At 33.4% G+C, this 25,867-nt stretch overlaps 1 non-coding gene across 1 annotated transcript; it reads right to left on the reverse strand.

The window, feature by feature from the left end:
- Nucleotides 1-24,967: 24,967 nt before the first annotated feature.
- TRNAS-GCU (transfer RNA serine (anticodon GCU)) lies at nucleotides 24,968-25,041 on the reverse strand. Its single transcript has one exon. It is a non-coding gene; the product is annotated as a tRNA-Ser (tRNA).
- Nucleotides 25,042-25,867: the final 826 nt, after the last annotated feature.

Consider the following 25,867-nt stretch of genomic DNA (forward strand, 5'->3'; position numbering starts at 1 on the left):
AAAATCTAAGGTACTAATGATAAGCAAATCAGTAATTAAATGAAAGCCTGCTCTTAGCCATCGTATAGCCATCGTATTTCATCTTTATAACTTAGGGTTTAGCTATTCTTTCTAGAAATAGACTATACATCCTTGTCATTGCAACCATTAAAAACAAAGTCTGCATTATATATCTATTTTAAGGATAGACTCATAATACAATAATGATTAAAATAAACTATGTATGTAAAAATTAAAAAAAATATTTGAATCTTCTATAAGATAATCTTTGAAATATTTGTTTTTAAAGATTCTTGTTGAAGAATAAAAAAAACAGTGCACATAAGAAAGTAGCAAGGGAGGGTAGCAAATCAGTATGTCTTTCTTTTGCCTCACGTCTCTTTATCTTCTTTCTTAGTTTTGGACTTGCACCTCTATAATAAAATATTATCACCAAAATTCCTGTCTCAAGTTCTGTTTCCTAGAGTACCAGAGCTAAGAAAACAACCTTTTTGGAAGTATTGAGAAGATAAAACAAGAAGAGAACATTTTATTCTTGTGTCCTTTAATCCAAGATTATGTAATTCGACCTGGACCTGGAAACTGATGGTACTGGAGAAGACCCATACTGGGAACCAAGATAATATTATTAAAAGTCTAGGAAAATGATAAGATAATGATATCAAAAAAAAGCAGGCTTTTCCTGGACTGACTTAATGCAACTCCTCTCACAAACCCTGTGCCTAAAACTGTAGGAGAAATGCAACCTATGCCTCCTAACCCACCCAGCCATTATTTTGAATTTCTCAAGACATAGGTTAAGATGCATGTAGAGGCCAAGGAGCCAGCAGTCAAATAGAAACGATAACCTGAATCCTAACAGGATGAACAGCACAGAAGCCTGTTGATTAGAGAGAGAACGTCCTAGACAGAAAGTCAGATCCAAGGACTGTAAGTGGGCAAGATCACCCACTTTGTATTTCAATCAAAATCAATAAACTAAGGAGCTGATGATGAAACTTTCAAGTTATATTTTGGACAAAAGTTTAAGGAAGTTGAATTTTGTAGCCTGGTCTATAAAATATCTGTTCAGGAAAACAGTTAGGGTACTCTCTGCCTGCTCATCTAAACTGTGCTTACATGATATTGACTGCTAAGCGTTACGCTTTGCACAATGGAAGGCCACGGGAATGTTAATCTCAGATACATTCAAGACAGATAAGAACAAACGGGAGTACAGATGATGTAAAAGTACAAAACAAAATAACAACAGCAATCAAAACAAAACTTAGTTCATTGCCAGTTTAGGGAGTCCTTTCTCTTCTGTAATGTAGGGTACATGTGCTATGTATTAATACCAACAATGTGATGTTGATTACATTTTGTGGCTGAACAAACATATAATTTAACTGTAAGTTATCAGATGCAGATGATTTATATCTGAGCTTAACATCACTCCAAGATCCTGGATTTGAAGCTAAATGCTATGACTAGGTAAGAATATTATCAGTCCTTTTGGAATCATATATATATGTGTGTGTGTGTGTATATGTGTGTGTGTGTGTGTGTGTGTGTGTGTGTGTGTGTGTGTGTCTGTGTGTATATATATATATCCATATATACCGGGGCTGCCAAAAAAATATATGCACATGACATGTATTCATCTTTTGTTATCAGTATATATTGAGTATTACAATTTTAATACAGTTTTTTCCTTTCTTAAAATGTGTATACATTTCTTTGGCACCTTCTGTATATATAGTATGTACATATCTACATATATGATATGTAAACAGATACATATATACAATATATGTGAATGTGATCAGTCAACAAGCATGAACTCTAAGTAGTCCTTTGCTTTTATTGGTTGCATTGAGAGATATAAAATGGAAGCTATCTTGTAGAATCTGAGAGTAAAGCCGGTTGAACAGAAATAGCAAAGGGTCAGGAAAACTGCTCTCAAGTATTGTCTGAACAAAGAGCTCAGCTATACTTGAACAGTATTACCTCTAAATTTCTTATGTACGTAAGATAGAGAAATTCTGTTACTGATCTAGCTAGTGTGAATTGAATGTGCTACCACTAGCAATTAGAGAGATAAAACTAATTTAAAAAATAAAAGAGCAAGATAAATAATTTGGTATATTAAGTTTATTTGCTTTGTTGGTGATTAATCTCAAGTTACTGAGACTTCAAAAGAGCAGTATATTACAACGCTCTAGAAACGTCCTTATTTTTCTGTGGTTTCATCCATTACTTCAGCAGTAAACAACCTTATACCATGGTGCCCCCAAATATATAATTAATGTATTAATTTTCAATGGCATTGTGAAAGTCACAAAGATGTTTTGCATTCCTCTTACTATATAAATACTGTAGGAGGGCAAATTACATATTTTTCTTGAACTTTCACAGAGGACTTATGACAACAATGTGCTTATTTAAATATTTAACATATTCAAATGATTAACTTTTACACTAGAACAGAAGGTCTGTTGAATAGATGCTGTGCTCATTGTAACTGTACCCACTCAAGCCAGATGATGACTACAGCTGAAAACTGCAATGCTTATCTTCAAACTCGCTGCATTTCAGTTTGATTTTTAGTGAATGGAGTTTCAATAGCTTCATGTTTACAATAAACAAATTTCAATACATTCCACAATTTGGGAATTGTCCTAGGTCTGTGAGCCAGAAATACTGTATTTGGGTCTTATAGCTCCTGGAACCTTACTTAAACAAGAAATGGTTTGAAAGAATCCAGAATTCTAGGGTGAGAAAGCCCAAGAATTTAAATGACTTGCTTGTTTCAGAAGCCTCTCTGGGAAAGCTGGAAGAATGCAAATTCGATTTTTTTGAGCACTTCCACTGAATTTGCTATCACATACATACATACACAAAGACTGTTTTATAAGAATCTCTCACTTAATTGGCTACTGGTTTCACTAAAACGCGTCTCCTCATGTTGTATTGTGAGGACCTTATTTTATTTGATTCAACCGTAGACATCACAATGTTTATGAGCTAAGGGCAAGGCTGCTGTTTTCACCGGAAAATAGGGCAGGACAGTAAGTGGTAAGTATGGAGGAAGCAAGGATTCTACAAGTTTAGTAATTTATCAGGCAGCAGGTCAGTAATTATCGATTATCATCTACTATTTGAGGACATTTGTTCTAAAGCATAAGAAACTCATGCAGATATGTAATAAATGAACAAATATCTCTTTGCTATTTGGTTGTAGCTGCTCCTTAACTTTAGGGGAAAAAGTGACATGCAGCTTGCCAGAGCACACAGAGTAAATCTGATTTTTTTCTTTACAGCAGAGTAGATATTTATTCCTAAGATTTCCTTATCCAATAGCTAAATGGATTCTATATTTCCTGGTAGAATTAGCTATGTATAGACAGTTGAATAAAATTTCAGGTTGAGAAATATCTACAAAAACATGACACAGTAATACACCTTTCAGGTGATACGCATAAGACATTATAGAAAATAAAACTTCTCCTTTGTTTTTAAACCAGTTTTATTAATAATTTGAGAATTTAAAAAATGTAGTGGGATTTATACTTGTAACATTAACTTAGCAAATATATCTGTGAGTCCCTTCAATATAATTAAAGGGAATGAGATGTGTGCAACCAGAAGAACTGGGCTCCAGCTCTGAATGATTGATTGATTTTTTAAAATATTCATTTTCTTAAAGACAAACAGAATTTTTAAATTAACAAGTGATTCCAAAGGTAGTTTTCACATGTAAATAAAATATTTCAATATAATAATAATAATTATACATACATACATCAACATGACAAGCAAAGTAAAGAATAAGCCACTTGCTCGAAACTTTTTGGTTATGTGCATCTATTTAACTGGAGGAATGAAACTGCACAATACGGGAAGCTTCTTCAAGTCTCTTATTTGTCAAAGATGGTATATATTGTTTCTGTTTTTCTTCTGTACCTTTAAAATAATATATTAACCCATGGCACAAATGTTAGAATACTCATTTTAGCATTATGCAAGTTCAACATTCACATATGTTCAAAGTAATTATATTTATATGAATAACATTTATAATTAATTTGGGCTGAAGAAAAATTGGAACCGATAGCAGACATGATATAGGAAGAACTGCCTTCTGCCTTGTCAGCTTTTTAGCCATAGCAAATCACTTAACTTCTCTGGTCTTCAGTTTCCTCACTTGTGATTCTGAAATTTAAAATGTCTTCCCTACCTCTTTCTTAGAATTTTGTGTGAAGTTTGCATGAACACATGCGAGTGAGTATATTTTATAAACTGAAAATATCATATAAACCTGATGTGCTAACAGAGTACAATATACCACTAGGCAGTAAGTACCACACACTGGTAAGCCCTCAAAACATTTTTGATCATTAATTACATTCTACTTCACATAATGAAATAGGAATATTAAGTAAAATTGGGAGCATTATTCTTCCTTCCCTTTTTTTCCCCCCATTTCCTTTTCCTTCCCACCCTCGCCCCTTAAATGAAGAAATGAGTCTTTCCTTCCCAAGCCAGGTCATGATGAGGAGTCCACAAAAATTATTCATGGATTTTGAGGATGCTCACAAAATTTTAGGCATCTCACTCTGTGGGGCTGCCACGAGAGGTAAGTGTAGTAAGTGATTTCTTGAGAGAGCCTAACATATATTCCCGGGAGACTGGATAATGTATAGGATAGAGAGGGGACCAAAGATGGACCAGTAGCCGTCCCTTTGGAATGGCCAGGGATATGACTGCACCATGGGTTGTGTGGTTGCCACAGAAAGTAGCTGAGCCTGAAAGCTCTCTTGCCAATGCTCCATCCCAAATGGCTGGTTACCTGGCAAAGGGTCCCCAGAGCCTGAGGCTGTTATATACACAGTGGAGGGTGAAATGTGGAGGTTATACACAGTAGTAAGCAGGCCCAACTAAGGGGATTTTGCGTATCAGGAAACTCTTCAATGGGGAAGCTCCTACAGAGTCTCTAGGAAACAAAACAAAATAAAAAACAAAAACATACCCATGTTCCTTGATGTGGCAAAATTGGAATGCCGACCAGAAAAAAACAAACAAACAAACAAACAAACAAAAACTCAGTCTCTTTAATCTCCTTTCAACTCATCTTTTCCTTGGCAGATGAAGAACAAAAAAATGGGGTAGATGGTGGGTGAAGGGGAGGGAAAAATAAGGAGTGCGAGAACAAACTATTCCTCTTTTCTATTGCTGGTATATTGGCCACAAATCAAGTCTGATAAAGTGAGGGACAAAACACTGAGCTGGGTATATGATGGAAGTGATGGTTTAGACTGCAATAAAATCATTTTAATCATTTTAATTATGAAGTGAGTCTCAATTACTCCGGGGATATTGTTCATATAAGTGAACATAAATAGAATAACGGTAGACTAAGCCCAAGATGTCCACAAGAGACAGGAAATAGATGTCCAAGGAAGCTTGTTTGAAAGGGTAAAAGATAAAGAGGTTTATTCTACAAAGTTCAAATTAAACATTACTGGTTACCCACATATATTAGATTTCCTGTTATCACCTCTTTTCTTATTTTGCTTTGCTTTTCATTCCAATAAATTTTGTTTCAGTTTTGATTGCAACATTACTGATTCATTTTCTCAAATTCAAAATCTCCCATTTATTATTTAAAAGCACTGAATAATTTCAACTTATAAATTTGTTATCTATCTTTTATTTCAGATCACTGAAGATTTTTTTTTTAACCTCATATCTTGTTTTAATTTGCTTACTTTTAATTTGCTTCTGATGATTTTAAGAATGGTCTGAGTTTTAGGTACACTGCAATTCATTTAAGAGTCATTTGTTACAGCTTTCCAAATTTCCTATATTTTGTTTTATAGAACTTCATTATAAGAATAATGCTAATAGCCAATTTTAACTCATCCAGATACCTTATAAACAGAAACCTACAACACACACACATATACATCATTCCTGCTGGAGCAGATAAAAGTAAAAATATTCCATATTTTGTCATATGCATTAATTTATAGAATTATTGTAATGTTAACATATTCTAGGCCATTGTCTAGGTTGATGGAAAAAAATCACTGAAGGGAAACAAAAGTAAGTTTAAATTAGAATAAGAGAAATGAATAAAAATGATTATGTACAGTTTGATTAAATCTTTAAAAATTCAACTAAGTTTGCAAGCTTGTTATATTTGTAAAGTTATAAAATGCAATAAAGTGTATTACTGAAAAAATAATTTTATCAGATGCCCAATCTCAGCCACCATTTAAGGGTATGTACTATATGGTAATCAATTTTCAGTGGTAATTTTTCTAGATTCATGAATGAATGAATTTATAGTTTTCTCAATTGATTGCTATACAATTTTTTTTTATTTTTTTGCTATACAAGTATTTATAGTAAACATTTTGAATATTAACATATATCAATATAATAATAGCCATTTTTCTTATAAGCAGAACATGCAAAAACTCATTTCCTTACTTATGGAAAACCATTAAAAATCTAGAACTTCTCATTAATGGTGCTAAATATGCATTAATAATATATGTCAAATAATATATTTGATAAAATCCTTGTGGTTTGAAACAACATAACTTGCTTTCCAGTTGAATAATATAAAAATTAGTATGTTGCAAATGCAAAAATCCTAAAAATAAACAGTATAAAAACGATTTATAGGTAAAGAGAAATGCAACATTTGAAAAATGTTCTTTTAGGTAAAGAGCAGATGGTAGGAAAGACAAAAAGTTATTATGGAAGTCAATGTCTATGAATATCTCAACAGAGAAAATATAAACAGCACTATTTAATCAAAGCCAGAAACACAACTTATGGTTCCAAAGTAGTACCTCATTAGCAGTCTCCCTGGTCTTCCAAAAAGTTTCCTTCTTTCATGTGTGCTCACTCTTTCATGGTAGTATTTGGAGAAGGAAGTGCTAAGAGATGGAATTATTAATATCTAAAATAATGGAAATAATTATTACATTAAAATAAGTTATTCTAAATATGTTTCTTGAACTAAATCAAAGAAAATGAACAGCTTAACAAAGTTAAATGAGCATTAGAAAATAAAATTTCTTTTACTAAACAATTAAAACATTTTTTTTTTCAGTTACAGTTGACATTTAGTATTATTTTATATTAGTTTCAGATGTACAGCATAGTGGTTGGACATTTATATAACTTGTGCAGTGATCTCCCCAATTAGTCTAGTACACCCTTGGCACTACACATGGTTGTTGCAACATTAATGACTATATTCTCTATGCTGTACTATTTTGTAACTACCAATTTGTACTTAATCCCTTTACCTTTTCACCCACCTCCCCAAACCTCCTCCCCACTGGCAACCATCAGTTTCTTCTCTCTACCTATGAGTCTGTTTCTATTTCGTTTGTTTGTTTATTTTGTTCTTTAGGTTCCATATTAAGTGAGATCATATGGTATTTGTCTTTCTTTGTCTGACTTATTTCACTTAGCATAATACCCTTCTAGGTCCATCCATGTTGTCGTATTACAAAAAAATTGATTAAATACTACAGGATATATACTTGAGAAAAAATGATAGTTATGACAGTTATATTTAGAAAAATGATAGTCTTAGAAAAAAATAATGTGGTGTTCATTTTTTAAATTAACAATGGTTATATCCCTTCTCCTTTACCCTGTTATTAAACAAGCTTGAATTTATGTACAGGGATGTTACCTGGAAAGCTGAAATGTTTCTAAGAATATGAATATATTTTTCTTTAAAACAACTTAAGTATAGAAAACAGTGAAAATATATATTTGAAAAACTATGTCCCTTCTCTCTATACCCACTTTTTATTTATGCTTTTCAGACTTAATCAAAAAGGGATTTGATTCAAATAATAGCATGATAAATCACCAAACATCTGGGGGAAGTATAGAGGAGATTTTATGAAAATGTTTGGTTTTCCAATTAATTTAGTCTCCATTTATATCCACGTCCATATTCTGCTCAGTACTGTTAAACAAATGTGATGAGAAAACAGGGTTATTATTGCTCTATTTTAGCAAGACACTTGTCGTTCTTTACATTAGATATGTGTAGCTCCACACCTCTGATTCCAAACTTAACCTTTAACGTATTAGTTAAAGGTAATAAAATCAAGATTTTCCAAATTTTCAGAAGTCCATTCTTGTTTACAGAAAAAAAAAATCTAGATTATGTTGCAGTTGACCATCTGAATGTACTATTTGTATCTTTGACAGAAGCGGGGAAACAAAAACTAGTGCCCTGGTTAGAATCCAAATGCTATTCAGTTTAACTCCCAGACACTTCCCTCTGTGAATGTGGACACCTGGCACATAATAGGCACTATGTAAGTGTTGAATGACTGAACAAAATCAATGCCAAATTCACCGCTCTTTCTTTCTTCTCATGGACTTTAGTTCTCATTTTCTTGCTAAGTAACTGTCCAAGCAGAGGAAAAACTCTACATTTCTTTTTAATCCCAGAATTCAGTTCACTCACTATTTATTGCCTATTTAACATGTCCCAGCTTGCCAATAATTGTTTGAAGTTCACACACTCTACTCCAGGCTATAGACTTGAACCATGAAAACTTGAAACTCCGTTACAACACAGGAGAGCATTCAAGTAGTAGGCCAGTTACACCAAGTCTGATCTAATTTCTTAAATTTCAAAAATTCTTATGCTTTTGAAATTCACATTCACAAAGATAAGTATTAATTTGGAAAGTATTTTAGTAAAAAGTTATTTCAACAAAGCTCCATATCCAAGGGATTTCAACAAATGGTATTCTAGTCTCAAAGTTTAACTTACTTAGGTTTCAAATGTTCTCTCCACTATCACATGACATGGATAAATAAATCTATGCTCGTATTACGAATATTTTCTTCATAATTATATAATTTGAAAATAATTTTATTCTAGATTGATTAGTTCTAATTATTTAAAAGAATGAACTATTTTTCTATGACAATTTGCCTACAAATAATCATTAATCATTTCGTGACTTTACAAGTATGCTTGAAGAAACAATTTCAGGTCATATTTATTTTTATTCCAAAGAAGGTTAATTCCTAGAATCTTCCCTCTTTTCATTACTGAGTTGATGGAAAAAAAAAAAAAAAAAGAGAGAAACAAGTGAAAGATTTCAGCAAACCTTTTCCATCTGTCTGAAAGAAGCCTAAACACAATCTAATAATTTAAGAGCTATTAAAGTATTAAGCAAGGAGACCCATTAGACTGAGGTGGGTCTAATGTTTTGGTAGGCTACTCAAGGAAACCGAAACTTGCCAGACACAATCTACTTGAATCCAAGAAAGTAAAACTTAAGAATGATCAATTACAAACAACCAACTAGGCTTTCCCAAACAAGGCAACTGTTTAAGCTAAAGTTAATCAAACCATTTCCTTGCTTTGCTTCTACATCTCTACAAGTATCACTCCTGCAGTTCCTGTTTGTGGAGAGATCCTAACCACCTTTGATTTGGTGCTGCCAGACTAAAATGGATGTATGAACAAATAAACTCTTGAAAATCTTAATGTGAATGAATGAGGGGAAGCAGAGTTTGCCACCTAAAATACTCCTTTGGAATACTGATTATTTTAGGATGGTTATGTTCAACAGACTCAGAAAAAAAGAAACTTTGCCCTTCCCCTTGACTGCCTAAAAGAACTTAGACAGAGGCCCTGCTGCGTGAAGCGAGCTGTCATGACAGATAATTACAATTTAACATGAACTAGGTGTGATAGACAGGGAGGAACCTAGCAAGGCCCATTTGATCAGACCTCTCTGTGTTCCCTTGTTAAAGATGGACCCAGCAAACATTTGTTTACCAAACATTTGCTTTTCCATCATCACATGAATTGCCTTCCTGTCCTTTGAGTCCTAAACTCCAACCCCAACCCCCTTTTTCCTTAGCTCAGGATGGCATATAAGCCTTACCTGTCCAATCAATCTGTGTAATTGGTCCTTTTTTCCTGTTCATCTCTCTCAGATTATTAGTTCAGCCAGAAAAACTTAGAAGGGTAGAAATAATATTATTTTTACTCCTCAAGTGCCTCAGTTTACCTTTTAACAGAGCACAAGAATTTCTGTTTAAGCTTTAATCAGTATATATGTTTTTTAACCATCTTCTTGGTTTTATGTTCAGAACCACTACTCTTCCATAAAACAGGATTGTTAAGTGTACATATATATGTCTTTTTAAGAAGTTATGGCAACATGTGTGTACACATATCTAAATATATATTTATTTCAAAAACACTTGCATTGAAAACATGTAAATTATTTTAAAATTATGTTTTCTATAAGTATAAATTGCCAATCTGTGATATTTTCATATGAATGTAATTAATATAGACAGTTTTTCAGGTACAGTATGACTTTATATTATACAAAACTGCAGTATAATAAAATGTCTTCTGTATATGTATTCAATGTCATGTACATGAGTTATATATTTAATATCATATCAATATTATTTTCTATTGAAAACAATGACATGTTTTTATCAAGTGGTCTTTTTCCAAGATCCTCATTCATTTTGTCATTTCTAATGCTTGAATTTCTATCTATAAAAACTGCTTTTCTTTCACCCTATGGATTATATTCAAATATTATTTTGAACTAAAATATTGACAATAATAAGCATTAGTAGAGGGTATATCACTCACACGAAAATAGATTATTTTGGTATTACCATATCAGCATTGGTACTTATTTAAACCTATTGTGCTTTTCCTCCTATTAAAACTGATTACTTTGAAATTGAGTATTTGAAGACATGAAAAGGAAGGGCAGTAATGTTTTTGATTATGTCTCAGGGTCAGGGGTTCAGTCGTGGAAGAAAATACTGAGATTTCTGTGTGAGTTAATGTTTCATAGTGAAAAATAAATGCACTTGAATTTTTTCAAATGGGATGCAGAGATACACAAAAGATTTGGCAAAGCCATAAGAAGAGCTTATTACAAGGTTGAGTTCATTGATAGTACCCACATTAATTTCTGCAGCAAAAAATAAAAGTGTCCTGAGAGCAAGGGCAAAGTTGCCGCATAAGGACTTTTCTTTTTATTGTGTGAAAACTGCTTCAATACTCACAGCTTAAGGGCATTTTACCCTGGCAACACTTTGAAAATAATTCCATCTTCTTCTGTTACCAGAGGAAGCCTAAGCTGATCTTAAAAGTGCTTACAGACATTGTTCTTATATTTACTATCAAATGTTCTTAATGCTTTAGTACAGCTCTAGGTACTCTCTTAGTGCAAAAGACCATGGAACATCTTCCTGAAGCTCAATTTTAATTATTTTCATTGAATATTTATGTAACAAAGAACCTTTACAAATTAAACCATATAGTAACATAATTGATCACTTGAATTTATATATCAGAGCTTATAGATTCAAATGGAGAGTGTGATTTTGCCAGTAACTTATGAAAAAATTTTGAAGTGGACTTCAATTCATATTGAATATCCTTTTACTTATCTTCAACAGAGATAAATAGCTAACGTTTCTTTTTGGAAACAGTTGAGCTTAATTTGAAATAAAACTACCAAATAAGAGAGCTATTAAACTAAATAATCATATTTCCATAATAAAATGAAATAGGCTATAAACTGAAATGTGTTTCTATTAGTTGTATATATATTTTCTGTGGCTAGAGAGAGCAAGGGAAATTTAATAATTCTGGACAAACAATTCAACTGTGTCAAAATAAAAATATGTACCCTGGAACTTGACAGTCCAAATCATTAATACAAATAGAACTTGGTTCCATCAAAAACCAAAGAATATCAAAGATTAGCCACTGTCCCAGTTTTTTTGTTTTGTTTTTCTTTTTTTTGCCAAGTAATGTGTCAAACATAAAATATAGTCAGTAGTAGTTATTTTACTGAAGTAAATTGGACTGAGACAAAATACATATTCTCTCTGGAGAGAAAATCCTATAAGTTAGTATTTGTTTAAATTTTTTGAATTATTTCCCATTAAGAAATTCATAGGTAAATAAGACAAACCATCTCTTCTGCTTCTGAAATATTGCATTAGGTCTCTACCTCTCTAGATAAATACTATGGAGACATTTCATAATTAATAAGATAAAGATCACTCTCACTCTCTAGGTTTCCAGGGTACTCACTGGAGTCTATTGATTTACCTCATTAGAGGACAATTTTTGTTTTTACCAAAAGTCCATGTAATAAATGACTCTTAGAAGTTCAGTGAAGAACACCACAAGATGGCAGTATTTCAGAAATTAATCCATGGAGAGAGCAGTCATTTCTATCATTTCTATATAGTACCTAAAATGATGCAAAATATTTGGCTATATTCTTAGCGACTAAGAATATTTAAAGTCATCCCTACAAGTGATTCAGAATTAATGATACTGGGATGTCTGTTTAGTAATAAACAAGTTGTTTCCTTTAAGTAATATAACTGTCAGTATGATTGTTCCAAAACATTAGTAGCTTCATCAACATATAAATGAGTTGATGTTAAAGGACTGTCAGTGGATTCATAAATCTCATAATTGCTTACATATTGGCCTATAACTATAACTATATTTCAGAAACTGTTTGAAAAAATAACTCATTCTAATAAAACATCAATTATATTTTATTTCTGCATGATTGTTTAATAACCAGTTTTAGAACAAGAAATAGAAACTAACAATTACACATATTAAATACATCATTTATACTATACAAAACCGTTCCGAATTGAGGATAAGCAAGCTTTTTTATTGTAACTACTCTCATAAAACTCTAAATTATGGCTTGTAAAACAGAATATGGACACACCTCCCCCAAAAAATACCTGTCTAGAAAACTACGTGGAATATTTTCTCATAGAAATATTTTTCTACTGTTACCTTGCGTGTACAGAGAGGCTGCTCTAGCTATCATCTATCCAGGGATCACATATAATTATTGTCCTTTAACTCTCCTATTTTAGGTGGCGTTCTTCCAAAAGAATATGGGAAATAGCCATCTATATTGGAGAAAGTAAATTCATCCTTTTTGTATTTTCTTAAACCATTGAAATGTCGCAGTACTTATATCAACTTTCCATTAATTTCTTTTGAAGCTAATTTTTTTCTTTATATCTGTTTTTATATTCCATTTCTCTATCATTTGCTCTGGGGTTAGAAGGTAGGTATAAGTGCCATATGACAATGAAATCAGGCCGAGACACTGAAACCAGATCCTAATCGTTTTGTATTTATGTTTTTGCCTTTCAGGAGGTAACAGCAGGCCTCCTCACAGTGCCCAGTGCCTGACATCACCAGTCCAAGCCAGATCAGGCTGGTGCCAGAGGCTTATACAGGCACAGAAAGCCAACAAATGAACTCCTGACTAACCCCAAAGGATGGCCAGAACTAAAGTTCACCCCTAGCAGGAACATCCATGTGCAGACCCAGGCCTCGTGGACAGTGGTCAGTAGCCAGGGGTGCCTAGTAATTTATGTTTGGTGGGGCACCTACATCTTGAGACAGGACAGCAACTTCCTACTGTTAAGTTAGTCGGAAAGGTCAGCTGCTGCAGCCTGATAAATTTCACAAGACTATCTGCTCTATGGTACCATCCATTCAGCATCAAGACGCCTTGGGTAGCAAACCACAAAGATCCACATACAGCAACAGGAGACCTTCCCTATCACTACACATGCACAGTACGGCCAACGAGTTCCTAAGATGACCTTTCTCTAATTTAAATACTAAAAATCACGCCCAGGGGTGGAGACTTACCGTGCTAATGAGACGTGACACAAGAAGAAGCACATAGTCCCACTACGCAGGTGCCAAGAAATTTCCCACTTTATAGGCCCAGACATAGCTTTTACCCCGCTTAGCTCCCTTTAAAACCTTGCCCCAACTTCTCTCCAGGAGGCACCTGAACGTTTCCTTTCTCGGTGTTGGTTCCCTTGTGCACAAGCTTAATAAACCTTTGCTTCTTGCCTGAATTTTCTTGTGGTGATCTCTCTTGATTTCCATCCTGGGAGACTGCAAGAACCCAGGGTGCTGGAAACAAGCTCACCCCACCAGACACCACCAACTTGAAATTTCATTTTATTTTCTCTCACTTCTCCCGTTCCTTACCTCAGTTAACTTAGTGCCAAGATTGTCCAGTCAAGACTCCTGAATTAGAATTTACAATTACCTTTATCCTTTAAATTAGCTCTAAGCCTTTATTCAGAGAGACTGATCTGAGCCTTGTCTCCAGTCTCCTCATTTGCAGACAAATAAATCTTTTTTCTATGAAAACTTGTTGCCTCAGACTTTGGCTTCTCTGTGTGACAGGCCGACTTTATTTGGTAACAACAAGGTATTTCCCTATATTCCTATTTTTACCCCTTTGGTGACACAATGAAAACCAAGTCAAATGTTTTACTGATCCTAAGTCTGTAACGTAGGCAACAAACAAAAGAAAACAGACTTTCTCTGCTTACACACCAGAGAAAGAGGTAGCTGCCTTCCAGTCCCCCCTAAAAAGAAAGAGAAAAACCTTTGCTCCTTGGAGATAGGATGGATAGGGTTCTCACTCTAATTATTGAAAATATAAATATGTTTCTACAAGGGCAAGATAAACTTGGGTGTATCCAGTCATTAAGACCTAGGGATATCTTCTAGGTAGTGCCCTCGTTTTCACTTCAAATGGAAACACATACATGTAGTGTTAAGTAAATCTCTCAAATTCTCTATCTATGCAGCTGTAAATTAACTTCCCAAGGCTTGATCTTAAGAATTTAATCATATTTTGTGTCTATTTTACTTATCTGTGTACTATACATTATCTTCTATTTTGTAGCCAGGCAATTATTATCTCTTATTTCTTAATTACCTACTACTTATGTCCCCCCAGCCCTCTAGTTATGACCTTATCCATAAACTATTCTGCTATTAAACCTTTGAAGGGCAGAAGAACTTGCCACTCCAAAATATGCCTCTTTGGCATAAGAATTATTTTAGGCTGATTATTTTAAAGAAACATATGAAAAGCTCCAAAAATCCAGTAGAAGTTACCCTTTTGTAAGATAAATTTACATTTACAAGGAAAATCTCCATTTGTAAGGGTGTTTCCCTCCCTGTACCAGGAAGAGAAGGATGATGAAATCTCTAGAAACTCTTACAGGTAGAGAAGGCATAGACCTAAATCTACATAATCACCACATCCTTGTTTACTGTGGTTTTTCTGACAGCATCCCATAACTGGCTTCTCCTTTGTCTTTAGTTGGAGATGATATGTAAGGTTAAGGCTTGTGCCATTTCAGGGAGTTAGTCAGTTTTCCTGGGTCTCTCCTATGTATACAGGAGATATACATGTTATCAAACGTGTTTTGTTTCCTGTTAAGATTACTTTTTTTATTACAGGGGTCTGCCACTCAAGAACCTAGAAGGTGAAGGGAAAACTGTTTTTCCTCCCCTACATCTTTGTTTAAATTCTGACTTAAATTCTGTCTATATAGTTTCTTTGCTATTAACAATTTATACATCTTTATGTTAATCTAGTAATTGTGTATAATTCCCCTTTCTTTGTGAAGGCAGTATTGCAAATATCTATATTGTTCAAACATACTCATATGATTAACATGCATTTTTAAGGGCTGTTTGAACTCTCATCTAATTATTACCCTTTGTTATGAAGTGAGCCTGTTTTAGTTTTATCTATTTTATGTGCTGTTAAATATTACTTATTATCAAATTTTCCTGAGTTTTCCCCCCCAAATATTATCTATCGCTATTACACATCCATAAACAAGTGTTTACAACTTTATATTTTTTTAATGGCCATCCAGAAAGGTGTCTCCATTGTTTCATTTGCCATCATTTGGATATTGCTCTTCAGAAAACCTTATTTTTACCTCTTCATTTCCAATGACTAACTTGTTCTGAATAATTGTTTCTTGTGACTCTATATCTATCAATTATATTGATTTTCTTCTTTATTATTTTGGGACTTACGTGTAATAGCTAAGGTTGTACAGGGGCAACTGTCATCCTACTTGACCAAAATCGGGACCACCACAAGTATAGGTCATATATTTCCTATGTGAGGGTTTATATGACTTTCAGTTGTTTAAACTAGATGAAAGCTAGAATGCATTATATTCCCCTCCCATTCCCTTTTTTAAAATCTAGATCTTAGTTGTAATGTAAGACCCTTGGCTTTTCCACCAGAGCTTTTGTAGCTTTTTCTGATTATCTGTATCATACCAGTGTCTATGTATTACTGGAATAAAATGTTTTTAGTTAAGGGTATTTCTTGTTTTCATTCCCCATTTTTTCCCACTGAATTATCACTTTTTATATCCAAACATTTTCCTCTGCTATCTATACATAATGTACATATTTTGACTTTAGGGATATTCCTATTTATTATGAATTTCATGATTTCTTTTTCTACATTTCTTCATAGATAATGGCTGAGAACACACACACGCACACACAGACTCACATATTTGTGTTTATGCATATGTAGTGTTTTATTTTCATATTTAATGTTAAAGCATAATATTTATACCATGCATTTTCTCAGTCATTCTCAAGGCATCTATCAATCTTTCATTTTTTTTTGTATAGCAGCTATAATGTACACAATTTAGTTTTGTTCTGTTGGTGGTACAGACATTATCTTTTTTATTTGTTCTCTTTCTTCTTCATACAGAAGTAAGTCCTCTATACCCTTCTGATTGTGATTAGTATGTTCATTTAATTCTTCCAATAAGGTTACTAATTTGATGGCTGCTGTTAAATGGTTTTTTGATGGCTTTGTCAGGCTCAGGCCACCAATGTTTCCATTCTTTGAACACCCACCTCAGTAAAACTTGGTAATAATTTTACGCATGATTATTGCCTTTAATTTTTAATTGTATCTGTCATTTCTAGCTTTAGTTCTTGATCTGCTAGAAAACCAATGTCTTCTTCCTTTAAATAAGTAGAAGTTGTGAAGCTTCTAATTTTCCTGACTCACATCAGAATTCTTTCCTCACATTTTGTAGGTTTGTCCTAATGTATGCTCTGGTTTCTATGACTTCTGTTTCTGGCATTCCTTCTGCTTTAAACCCTTTTCTTTAAAACCATTGCTGTAGCTGTCAGAGACCCTTCATCACCATCCTTTATATCAAGTAGACAATCTATAGAACAAGGACCGTAAGTGTCATTATTGGTTGGACAGTTAAGCTTTTAGAGTTTAGCCACATTTCTGCCCTACTTTTCTGTCTCTTAAAACTGCATGGGGTCTCTAGGCTTAAGCTTAGGACACAAAAAGGCAGATGGTATGGAAAGAAGTCACTGATGACAAGCACGTTCCTATTCGGTGTCATATTTACAAGTATTTTTGTTCAACTAGCTGATAGAGTGAACTAAGAAGGAACAGAAAGGGCATTAGGGACACATTACATTATCAGAAATGGTCAGCCTCTCACTGTCTTTGAATCACAGCAACCTCTGAATCACAAGTCTACTAGCAAAATTTTCTTGTTTTTATCCTGGAAACGACATTGGGATTGCTGCACAGTTACCATGTCACCATCTGCAGAATGTCTAATTCTCCTTGAGAGACATAGTGAGATTAACGCTTGGTGTTCCAAATTCAGTGGCACTGTGACTGGGAAGGCACAATGTTTTAAAACTTTTACTAAGTGACAGGGGGCTGGGGGTCTAAGAGCCAGGCATCATCACTTAGATCCTTATTATGGGTTCCCTGGCTTGCTTTCCGACACAAACATCTTGTTTACACACTTTTCAGGCAAAAACATGTTTTCCACCTTTTAACTTTTACAAAAAATAAAAATAAATTCAAAAACAAGTTTTAAATAAACATGTTTATCACATTTTCTCAGAACAACGTGTTTTTACTTTGCAAAGTCAGGTGGAAACACTGCCAAAACTAGTTCATATTTTATGGGACAGAAGTTGAACCATCTTTTACTGATTGTCATGCAAATTACATGCCATCATATATGTGTATGTTAGCTATGCTGAATATGTAAAGATTTAATTTTTAAAGTAAGTGGAATGTATTTTAGGTTTGTTATATCCTAAAGAAGAAAGGCAGTTTGTTTTTAAAGAAATCAAAGATACATGTAAATATATTGATTGACCTAAAGAAGTCATGGGCTCTGGTCTTATTCTCTATCCAAACATCAGAAATTCTCCAATACAGTATTTCAACTTGGATAATAATTGTAATTACCTCATACCTCAGATTTTGAAACATAGAATTTACCCCAACTAGAAATATTCATACTACTGCTTATTTTAACTCCCAATCATTTATTTTTCTGATTATTTCACTTTATTTACCTCATTTCAAATAATTGAAATTGTTGGGTACTGTATTATGTTAAAGTTATTTTAACTTCTTTTAAATAGTCCATATTAAAAAGTTAGAAAATGTTATATATTTATTTTTATGGTAACTATTTTCTTGGTAGCATTATAACAGATAAGTTTAGATTTAGCCTTACCTCAAAGAGAAAGATGAATTAATTTATTTTTGGCATTGTTTAAATGGTGGCCCTCTCTTTCCCAATCCATGTCATATTTTTACCTATGAACGATTTAATTCATTAGAAAATTTTAATTTAGGGACTAAAGACATTTAACATTTAACCCAAATTCAAACCCAATTTTTCTCACTTATTATAGGCAAATTACGTAAACTTTAATATTTGTTTTTTGTCTTGAAAATAAAGGTAGTTTTATACTATATATATACATACATACATATATATGTATACATTTTTTTGGCACTGTGTGTGTGTGTGTGTGTGCGTGTGTGTGTGTGTGTCGGGGATGCCAAAAAAATGTATACAAGTGGACACTTTGGTCAATGTTGCTCAAGTAGTACATAGTTTGCTATAATGAGAAGTGTCTGGACACTGATGGTAACCACTTTGAGCACCTTTTGTAATTGCAGAAGTCAAACATGACTTGTATTCATCTTTTGTTATCAGTATTCACTGAGTATTACAGTTTTTTTCCTTTCTTAAAATGTGTATACATTTTTTTGGCACTCTCTGTGTATGTGTATGTATATGTATATGTGTGTGGTGTGAGATATATATATATATATATATATATATATATATATATATATATATATAAATTATATATCTTTGCTTTGTTCTGAGGAATAAATGGAGAAGGATGTGAAAAAAATATATGTATATGTTTAAAACGTTATTTTCCATCATTTTGAAATGCAAAATGAAGATTCAGAGAATTTAAGTGACTTTCCCAAGGACATTGAAGAAACTGATTAAAAAAAAAACAAAAAACATTTTGTGTGTTGATGTATGGAAATAATAGCCATGTGATTATACTTGTAAAATATAATGCATGCTTTCATTGATAAATTTTTGAGATGAGATAAATGATTTCTCCTTCTCTATTTGTTAGGGAATCTGGGAAAAGCAGATGTGCATTTATCCATTTTTGGCTACATAGTTTGTTAACATGACTAGAAAACTTCCAATCAAAGAGATAGTAAATGGTGGAGCCAGTAATTGAATGTAGAAAAAATATTGACTTTCAATACTAAATTGTTTTTAATACATCACTAGGTTCTGTGTTATATAATGTAGGACAATTTGGCAATATACCTGATAGAGTTTCTACTTAAAAATGGCTAAGTCTACTTAGGAAAAAGAGATAAGCACAATCAGTAGAAATGCACAATATTATAAATGATACCTGAAGACAATATTAAAGCATGTAACAGCACAGGATTAGTTGAAGAGTGAATGGTATAAACAAATAAATGGTAGGAATTTAGATGAGGGGAAAATCTCTCTGTCTTGCTTCTCTGAACTCAGCTAACTGTTGGAATGGCCCATTTGATAGGCTCATACCAGTTTCCTATCCAGATTTAATTTCTCATATCAGCCATTAACCCCCACCCTCTTTGGTCATTTTTGTTACATTTCTAAGGAGAATGTTAAGTGAACTATTTTGGATTTCACCTCTGATTATGTGCTGTGCATTGCAGGCAGTGTATTTTTTGAAAATGTGCTTTGTCAATGTCCATTCCCTTTCCTCTCAGAACATACTGGACATGAATGTAGTCAGGGATTGGCTGAATTGTGTGGAAAAAAAAAATCCCATTTATTATTGCATCCAAAAAGAATAAAACAGTTAGGAATAAATTTAACCAAGTAGGGGAAAGATCTGTACACTGAGAACCATAAGATACCTATGAAAGAAATTGAAGAAAATACAAAAAAATGGAAAGATATTTCAAGTACATGGATCAGAAGAATTAGTACTGTTAAAATGTCAATACCACCCAAAGCAATCTACAGATTCAATGCAATCCCTATCAAAATTCCAATGACTTTTTTTTTTTTCAGGAATAGAAAAAATAATCCTAAGTTTGTGTGGAACCACAAAACACATCAAATAGTTAAAACAATCTTGAAAAAGAAGAACAAATTTGGAGGCATCATGATTACTGATTTCAATATATGTTACAAAGCTATAGTAATCAAAATAGTTATTAGCATAAAAAGAGACACATAGATGGAGTAATATAAAGAGTCCAGAAATGAAGCCATGCATATGTAGTCAATTAATTCACAACAAAATAGCCAAGAATATACAAAGGGGGGAAAGACAGTCTCTTCAATTAAAGGTGTTGGGATAACTTGACAGCACATGCAAAAGGATGAAACTGGACCACTGTCTTATACTATACACAAAAATGAATTCAAAATGTATTAAAGACTTGAATGTAAGACCAGAAACCATAAAATTCCTAAAAGAAAACATAGGTGATATATACAGCAAAACCCTGACATTGGTTTTGGCAATGTTTTTTTTGGATTTAACTACAAAAGCATAAGTCAACAAAAGCAAAAATCAACAAGTGGGAGTACATCAAATTAAAAAGCTTCTATACAGCAAAGAAAAGCATAAGTAAAATGAAAAAGGAAGCTACCAAAATGGGAGAAATATTTGTAAATCATGTATCTGATAAGGGGCTAATATCTAAAATATACAAAGAACTCATACAACTCAATAGTAAAAAAAATCTAAACAAGCCAATTAAAAAGTGGGCACAGCACTTGAATAGACATTTTTTTTTCCAGAGAAGACATACAGAAGCTGACAGGTACATTAAACGGTGATCAACATCACTAATCATCAGGGAAAGGCAAACCAAAACCACAATGAGATATCACCTCACATCTGTTAGACTGGCTATTATCCAAAAGATAAGAAATGACAGGTGTTGGTTAGAATGTGGACAAAAGGGAACACTTGTACACTGTTGGTGGGAATGTAAACTGGCGCAGCCACTATGGAAAACAGTATGGAAGTTAAAAAATAAAACTACGATATGATCTTGCAATCCTACTCTCGGGAATTTATTTGAATAAAATGAAAATACTTACTCCAAAAGATATGTGCACCCCCATGTTCACTGTAGCATTTACAATAGCCAAGACATAGGAAAAACCTGTGTCCATCAATGGATGCGTGGATAAATAGTGTATGTTTGTGTTTGTGTATTATTCGGTAATGATAAAGAAGAAAATCTTGCCATTTGTGACAACACGGATGAACTTGGAGGGCATTATGCTAAGTGAAATGCTAAGTCAGACAGAAAAAGATAAATACTGTATGATCGCATACGTAGCATCTAAAAACAAACAAACCAAGTTCATAGATACAGGGAAGAGACGGGTGCTTGACGGAGGTAGGGGGATGGGTGATATGGGTGACGGGGGTTTAAAGAATAAGCTTGCAGTTACATTATAACATAAATAAGCCATGGAGATGTGACGTCCAGCATGATGACTATAGTTAACAATACTGAATGGCACGTTTGAAAGTTGCTAAGGGAAAGAATCTTAAAAGTCTTCAGCGCAAGAAAAATACTTTTTTTGTAACTATGTGATGGATGTTAACTAGAATTATTGTGATCATTTCCTAATATACACAAATATAAAATCATTACATTGTAAACCTGAAAATAATATGATGTGACATGTCAATTATACTGCAATAAAAATGCTTATTAGACTAGAATTTTTGAAGAACATTCTGCTTATAAGAGACATACATAAAATGCATCTATGACTTCTATCTGGGCATAAGCTTTTGGGAGAAAGCATGTGAATATGCCTAACTAAATATAAAGATTCTACTATCAAATAAACATGAGGTTGTCTGTGAGGACAGACTGAGAGTTATATTGTAATAAATGCTAACCTGAGTGGTACACTTATTCATTTGCATGTCTAACATGGATCAGCAGGGAGAGCTTTGCTCATCATAGTCTTTCAGATACCAGACTGACTGACCAACCACTCTCTCATCTATTGCTGATCACTGTGCTACTGATCAGCACTGGAAAGAAAAAAAGCTCTGGAGTGTCTGACATAAGAATGTATTGTTCCAGCTCACAAACGATTGATCAGAATAGGTCACATGGCCCAACCACTACTAGGGTGCTGAAGAAAGAAGTACGGAGAACAGAGCGTGTTTCATGATCAGTGCCTCAACTGCCAAGAGTGGCTTTGCCCAAGTCATACCTTCTCAAGGCCAATCACATCTAGAGACAGACAGAGAGAGATGAGCTAGACAGGCCTTGCCATTTCACATCAACACAAGGCAACGGCCAGGCAATGGAATACCTGCTCCAGGTTCTCTACTAGGTCAAAGCTCGGACCAATTAGCATCAGAGTTTGATTTCATCCTCTGATCAATATGCTTCGTCCTCTTCCCGTCAGAGATGTTGATCCCTAATAAACATCTTGTACCCCCTAAAGTTCCATCTCAACTGCCACTTCTTGTGAACCCCACGTGTGAGAGTCTAAAATTGGTTCAGATTTTGTGAATATAACGTATTTACTTTGTTGAAGAGTTTCTTCCTTTATTAGACTAATTGTCTAACTTTCCGTTTGAACTTTCATTTTCTAGGGGCAAGGAAGTACATGCCTACTATGTATTTTATGAAAGTAAAAACAAGTTGTATTTTATTTGCTAAAGGTCAAAAGTTAAATTTTACTGTATTTCTAATAATTATTTGTATAATTTATTTAAAATGCAATACTACATTTTATATTCCTTTTTAGTGAGACTGGCAATTAAAGTTTAATTTTTTTAAATTTATCTACATATTTTTGTGTGTGACAAAAATTTAGAGATTTTTGTCCTCTAGTACCTATTTTTCCCTTTTTCTACAATAATAGAGCCTTTAAATTTACCAATACTTACAATCAGCCAGAATAAAGACTACAATTCCCACCATTCCTTTTACATACATTTGTCGATGTCCACGTCTGTTCCCAATAAGATGTGCAAGAATGTGAAATTTCAACTTCTAGGACAGAAAATTAAGATATGTCTCTTTTCTCCATTCTCTTCCATTCAATTTATTAGAATATGGAAATAATGGCTGCCATTTGTCTATCATAGACAATGAGGAAAAACATCATAATCTAGGAAAAGACTGGAATCACTGGACTCTAGACGTTGCAAGGACTACACACCATCCCTACAATGCTTAGATTTGGACTTGTTTAAGAGGGAAAATTGTTTTAGCTACCATTCATTTGAGCTTACTCTTGTGTACAGCCAAACTTAATTCTCACTGACATATGTAGTTTATTTATTTGTTAGGTATTTTGCATGGAGGTATCACTGATCCTTGAAAATTGTTCAGCTAAATGATCAATATACTCACATACAACACAGCATAATGACTTTTTTATTTAGTCTGTGTGAGTTCAAGTCCTGATTCCAGCATCTACTAGCTTTCTGGCTTCAGACAAGTTACTCAGACCTTCAAAGCTCTGCTTTTTCCATTTGTAAACTGGTGTTAGCAATAATGCTTGCTTCACAGGTTTGTCGAAGGCATGCATGTGGGAATACATGTCAAGTATTACACACTAGGCATAGCACACATTAAAAGTTCACAGTGTTAGTTATTACTGATTTTCTTATTATATACTTATGTAACAATAACCTATGCTCAAAATAAATGATGGCTCATTTTTGGTATAAGCAAAGGATAAAAAGAAATGAACTTACCTATTGAAAGTTATAGCCATAGGCTATCTACTACCAATACTTTTAAATCATGTGGGAACAAGTGATTTATGCATATATGCCTAAAATCAGACTATATACAGTTCATGATTTTTTAAAATCTGTTCTCTCTAGCCATGATCAATTTTTTCCTTCTATATTCACAGAAGTAGTATATCTTCTTTAGTACTCATAGAAACAAGGCCCTTGCTATGGGGAAGAAAACAAAACAAAATAAAACAAAAAAAACACTGAGTTTACTCCCAAAACACTAAGACCTTTGAGATTTCCTGATAGGTCTTCTTACTTATTTTAATATCCATGAATATATGCAATCAGGATTCAGCTCTTTTTAATTTAAGTGTGACTAAACTTGAAATAATCAATTCTGTTCTTTGAATGCTTAGCTTCTTGTCTGTTCTGGAGGAAAAAAAGTCCACGGATTGCTCCCATTTTATCCTGATAAAAACAGAATTTTTTAAGCCAATTTTTTACCACTTTCTCTTACATATAGTACTCCCTCTTTGCCCTACATCACATATGACATGTAGTTCTGATTTAAAATTTGTGTATTTTTAATTTAATATATTCTTATTAGACATAATCTTATTGAAATGTTTAATTCTTTTAAGACTCTAGATTACTGTAGGCTAAACTTTCTTTGGACACGCAATCAAGGGCAGATGCAGGCTATTCCTTGCTATTTGATGTAGCAGAATAAGCAATACACAAGGAGTCATAATTCTACCAATAGTATACTGTATGAGTTTAGCTGAATCACTCCAAATTTTTAAGTGTCAAGTTTCTAATAGCGAAATGAGAGAGGGGTCTGCTACAAGGAAGATTCAGATTTATTAGTTCATTGATTACATAATCTACCAAATATGTCCAAGGTTTTTTCTGTTTGTTTGTTTCTAAGGAGGGGGCAGCTCACTGTGGCCCCTGCGGGGATCGAACCAGCAACCTTGGTGTTAGCAGCACCACGCTCTAACCAACTGAGCTAACTGGCCACCGCATGATCTGCCAAATATGCATCATCTAAATTCTTTCCTAAATAACTGGTATGGTGAATTATAGCGTGCTAGGTAAGAAGATATCAATTTTTGCATTATAAAAATAAATCCTAAATAGTTAAATAACTGCAGGGCACCAATAATAAGCTTTCTATCAATTTGAGTGAAGAAATTTAAATACAGCATTTTACATGCTGAACTAGTCTATGAGTATGAAGGCGGCTGACAGGGTAATTAGAATTTTGACTCTAGTACTAACATTTGCTGCATGGTTGAGGGTCATTTCTAAAGTTTGATTTAGTAGTTTCATGAAAATAAAACACGTTCACAGAATCATGTAGTTTCAACATTACCAGACTTTGGCCACATTATCAAAAATATGTTCAATTCATAACCCCAGCACCAAAATAACATGGGCTTGTTTATGTAGAAATATATGATACACTTATAGGTAAATCTGTTCCTCTTGATAATAAATCATCACAGGAAACTCTGAGATATATGCAAAAATATAGGTACTCAGAAATTTTAAAATGATTCATACACATAAAATTTTAAAACTATTATAAACGTGATTATATTTTCTTTGAATAGTTAAGTGGTTTTTTTCCAAAACGTGATTACTATAATGATACCAAAGCAGCTCACCTCAGAATAAATGAGTTCATTCTTTCACTACCTCCTGTGACTCTGTATCCAGTTCGAGCATTAATATTTGCATATAACTTAACATTTCAGCTCCTTGATACTGGTCTTAGTGATGATTTTTTGGATTTGACACCAAAGCAAAGCAACAACAGCAGCAAAAAACAAAACAAACCAA

This window comes from Rhinolophus ferrumequinum, chromosome 26, assembly GCF_004115265.2.
Source record: "Rhinolophus ferrumequinum isolate MPI-CBG mRhiFer1 chromosome 26, mRhiFer1_v1.p, whole genome shotgun sequence".
NCBI classification, from domain to species: domain Eukaryota; kingdom Metazoa; phylum Chordata; class Mammalia; order Chiroptera; family Rhinolophidae; genus Rhinolophus; species Rhinolophus ferrumequinum.